Source organism: Hylobates moloch, unplaced genomic scaffold, assembly GCF_009828535.3.
Source record: "Hylobates moloch isolate HMO894 unplaced genomic scaffold, HMol_V3 SCAFFOLD_53, whole genome shotgun sequence".
Taxonomy (NCBI): Eukaryota; Metazoa; Chordata; class Mammalia; order Primates; family Hylobatidae; genus Hylobates; species Hylobates moloch.
The window spans coordinates 494,806-499,894 of NW_026652328.1; the positions used below are offsets into that span (position 1 = coordinate 494,806).

At 38.7% G+C, this 5,089-nt stretch overlaps 1 pseudogene; it reads right to left on the bottom strand.

Moving 5' to 3' along the window:
• Positions 1 to 1,173: 1,173 nt before the first annotated feature.
• LOC131382559 (ragulator complex protein LAMTOR5-like) lies at positions 1,174 to 1,450 on the bottom strand (annotated as a pseudogene).
• Between the last annotated feature and the right edge of the window lie 3,639 nt (positions 1,451 to 5,089).

Genomic DNA, 5,089 nt, shown 5'->3' on the forward strand with positions numbered 1-5,089 from the left:
CTGAGTATATAATTTAAAGTTAACAAAGGTAGCCACTAGAAGAACAAAACAAGAAAAACTGAAGGGAAGAGGTGATAAGGAAAAGTGAGAAGTAATTTAAGAGTGCCAAGTGTCATATCTTTCACAAGTAGCTATCAATAGATATTGTTTAAAGTTGATAAATTAAGAAATAGAGATACTTTATTTTATACCTTGTAATATTATTTTAAAATGTTACCATATGTGTATATTATTTTTATATTAAAATAAAAAAATTAAAACATATCATAGTACTATGACACCTTAGCCTTATTGTTTTAAAATGAGATTTAGAATTAGCAGGAGCAAGCGTTTTGAGCTCCAATTCTCCATCCTTTAACTGATTCAGGAGGCAGGAAGGCAGCTTCCCAGGGGATATGGCTGTACTTTAATTGCTGCTGAGAATAAAGCATTATCCAGGCTGTGGAGTTATATTCATTACTTCTCACTGGGAAACTAGAGCAAGTGGACTCATCATATCTTATGCTGGTAAGCAGAGGAACAAATGGAGGTGATTTGCCAGCCTCTGGTCAAGTAGTCCTATTCTATTGGAAAATAAATATTTAATACTCTTGTGAAGAAATAGGGCATGGAAAGGTTGGAGTCTCTATGTGTGTATAGTTAGTATTGTAACTAAATCCTTTAGTATAGAAATAAACCAAGTTTTGAAGAGGCTAGAGCCCTAGGAAAATATTTTGCACATACTGAGCATTTAGTAATTTTCTATTAAATTGAGAGGAATCCATAATGATACACAATGATACTGATACTAACCCAAAGAATCCAAAATCATGTGAATTGAGAAGCCCAAAAAGAAAAGGAGCAGAGGAGAAGCTACAAAACTAGCACCTAATGCTTGTTATTTCTTTTATTTATTTATTTTATTATTTTTTTCCTCCAAACAGATTTATTGAATATAGCAAAATTCTATATACAAAGTGACCTGGACCTGCTGCTTCAAAACATGATCCTTTCTTACTAATATCTTGAGAGTCAGTCCATAGAGTGTTAAAAAGCAATTTAAATAAATAGAAAACTGCCTAATGCACATTAAATGAATGGCCTAACTACTGGAACTTTAGTAGTTCTGCAAGGTAATTAGCATAGGTAGGATCGAGTTCTTGTGACAGGCTGCTGAAGAACAGATACAAGACATCAAGAGGCCACTTTGTGCACTGCCACTATGCCATCATGTTTCTGGATCATAATGTTCCCATTATCTGATTCTAGACATACCACAGGAATATCAGTGGGGTCAGAGTAATGTTAGCTTAACTGCTTGCTGGGATGGAACAGATATCACTCCAGCATGCTCATCTGACAGGGTCCCACGCCAACCCAGATTAAGTCCTTGTGAATCTGTGCACAGGACTCCAACAATGGAGGGATTCTTCATTGTGCCTTCCAAGTGCTGCTCCAAGGTTGCCTCCATCCCACCCACCATCCACCCTGGCCCTATTTCTTTTATTTTTAATAAAACTTCGTTCTGATATGATCTGACCAGCATCCCGGCTATCCTGTAAAGACATTTCCCAAACATCTGAATGAGAGCTCAAGACTCAAGACTAGTGAAGTATGACACATCCATAAGCTGTATCATAATACCATGTCCACCTTTGATCCTAGAGTTATTACTGTAACATCTTGTTGGTATGTGTTCTTATATGTAAACCTGAGGAGCCCATCCGGATTAAACGTCTCATATTTATGAATAAAGGGGTTGAGTTGAGGTGAGGATGCCCTACTACTTAATTGCCATCATTTGGGTTCCCCTATAAGCAAACCTGGAGACAAAGATGAGAGTGCAAGTAGGTTAACTGGGAGATGAGGGAAATGGAGAAAGTAAGACAGGGAGAGGAAGGTAGTTAATAAAGGAGGCATCATCAATGCAGCTTCTGAGGTAATATGGGAGGGGCACCAACAGACAACGGACTAAATTGCCTACCAGCTTTCAGAATGGGGCTGACTTTAATTTTTTTTTCATACTGAATCTCTTTATGATTTTAATTTTATTTTAAAAACTAATGTATGATTTCTTGTTTATCCAAGTTTGTTGAGTGAGATGCACAGCCATTCAGTTTACCATCCTATATTTGATACTTGTTACTATTCTAGACCATTTATGATCCTGGATCATCTTTCAGGGTCGTCATCCTACCATGTCAAGCAGATTTATGGGAAAAGATTTGTATGTGTGTTCTTTTTTTCACTTTTGCTTTGAGCATTCCTTACTATTATTATTTTTTGCATGATAAAATATATCAAGTATACAGAAAATAATATAACTGACATCTAGATATTCACCATACAGATTTTATTTGCTTTGATATTTTTTAATAAATAAAAAGTTCTAGATAAGTTAAAGCCCTGTCCCTTCATCCTTTTTCCTCTTTCTCTTTCTTTCTCATGATAATTTCTAACTTCAAGGTGGTATGTATTCTTTCCACATTTGTTTTTCTACTTCTACTTTATGTATATCCATTAATAAAATAGTATATATTTTTTGTTTTTAAAGTTTATTTAACTGGCATATTACACATTTTTGAATTTACTTTTTAAAATACATATTTTAGTAGACTTCTCTATATTGTTACATTTAGTGCTTTATAGATTTCTGTTGTATGAATAAATCACAGTCACTGTATTCTCCTACTGGTGCATCAGTTGTTCCAAAATTTTTTTTTTTTTTTTTTTTTTGAGACAAGATCTCACTCTGTCACCCAGGCTACAGGGCAATGGCATGATCTCTATAGCCTCAACTTCCTGGGCTCAGGCAATCCTCCTACCTCAGCCTCCCAAGTTCAGGTACACATCATGCTCAGTGAATTTCAAAATTTCTTTGTAGAGATGGCGCCTTGATTGTTGCCCAGGCTAGCCTCAAACTCCTGGCCTCAAATGGTCCTCCTGCCTCAGCCTCCCAAAGCACTGGGATTACAGGCATGAGCCATCGTGTCTGGCCTCCAATTTGTGATATAAAAAGTGCTGCAATGCACATATGCTAAATTTTCTCTAGGGTATTGTTTTAGTCCATTTTGTGTTGTATAACAAAATATCACAGGCTAGGCAATTTTTTTTTTTTTTTTGAGACAAAGTCTCACTCTGTCACCCAGGCTGAAGTGTAGTGGTGCCATTTCGGCTCACTGCAACCTCCACCTCCTGGGCTCAAGAGATTCTTGTGCCTCAGCCTCCTGAGTATCTGGGACTACAGGTGTGTGCCACCATGCCCAGCTAATTTTTTTTTTATTTTTAGTAGAGAAGGGATTTCGCCATGTTGGCCAGGTTGGTCTCAAACTCTTGGCTTCAAGTGATCCACCTGCCTCAGCCTGTCAATTTATATTATATATATATATATATATTTCTCACAGTTCTGGAGGCTGGAAAGTTCAATATCAAGGCGCCTGCATCTGGCAAGGGCCTTTTCACTGAGTGAATGCTGAGGTTCCACAAGCACCTCTCTAGAAACCTTGCCCTTAAGGTCCTAGGATGCCTCTAAGGTCTCTGAAATACCTTTGGGATCATTCTCCCATTGTATTGATGAATAGAAGTTTGTTTCCTTCTATCCATATTAATCTCTTTAGCAAAAGGTCACACCCTTAGCATTCTCTCCCTAACACTTTTCCATGCCAGGATGAAAATTTTTAACTATTTATTCCCCTTTTAATTATAGATTTCATCTTTAAATCATTTTTCTCTTCTCTCATTTTACTAGAAGCAGCCAAAAGAAGCTATGTGACACTTTGACTGCTTTGCTGCTTAGATATGTCTTCTGCCAGATGTCCTAGTTCATTGCTCATAAGTTCTGCTTTCCACAAAGTCCCAGGACATGGACACCATTCTGCTAAGTTCTTTGCAATTGTATATCAAAAATAGCCTTTACTCCAGTTTTCAGTAGTTTTTTCTTCATTTCCATCGGAGACATCATCAAAATGGTCTTTATTGTCCATATTTCTAGAAATATTTTGATTGTGATCACTTAAGTAATCTCTCAAAAGTTTCACAGTTTCTCTACATTTCTTATTGTTTCTGGACCAAACTAAGGGTTGGGCTGCTATTTTTTGCAGCCCAATTACAAGATGCAAATGAACTGGGAGGAAGAGAGTTTATTTCTATAACTGAGTACAGGGAGAAGGCCTGGAAATGATCACCAGACCAACTCAAAATTACAAACTTTATTTTTTTTTCTTTGAGACGGAGTTTCACTCTTATCACCCAGGCTGGAGTGCAACGGTGTGATCCCCGCTCACTGCAACCTCCACCTCCCAGGTTCAAGTGATTCTCCTGCCTCAGCTTCCCAAGTAGCTAGGATTACAGTCACCCGCCACCATGCCCGGCCAATTTTTTTTTGTATTTTTAGTAGAAATGGGGTTTCGCCAAGTTGGCAGGCTGGTCTCAAACTCCTGGCTTCAGGTGATCCGCCCTCCTCAGCCTCCCAAAGTGCTGGGATTACAAGTGTGAGCCACCACGCCTGGCCAAAATTACAAAGTTTTTTTTAGAGCTTATATACCTTCTAAGCTATATGTCTATGCATAAGGGTGCATTCATCTAAAAAGATAAGTAACTTCTTTTTTTTTTTTTTTTAAGGCAGAGTTTCACTCTTGTTGTCTAGACTAGAGTGCAATGGCACAATTTCGGCTCACTGCAACCTCCCCCTCCCGGGTTCAACTGATTCTCCTGCCTCAGCCTGCTGAGTAGCTGGGATTATAGGCACATGCCACCACACCTGGCTAATTTTGTATTTTTAGTAGAGACGGGGTTTCGCCCTGTTGGTCAGGCTGGTTTCGAATTCCTGACCTCAGGTGATTCATCCGCCTCGGCCTCCCAAAGTGCTGGGATTACAGATGTGAGTCACTGTGCCTGGCCTAGTAAATTCCTTTAATCTATAACTAAGGTCTGAGTCCTGAAGACCTTCTGGAGCCTCAGTAAATTTACTTAATCTAAATGGGTCTAGGTGCTGGGGTGATTACCCTTATCTTGTCTTCTGCTAAATCATGGAGGTTTGGGGAGTTCCTTCAGACCTCCAATAAACTTGTTTGTGGCCGGGCGTGGTGGCTCACGCCTGTAATCCCAGCAC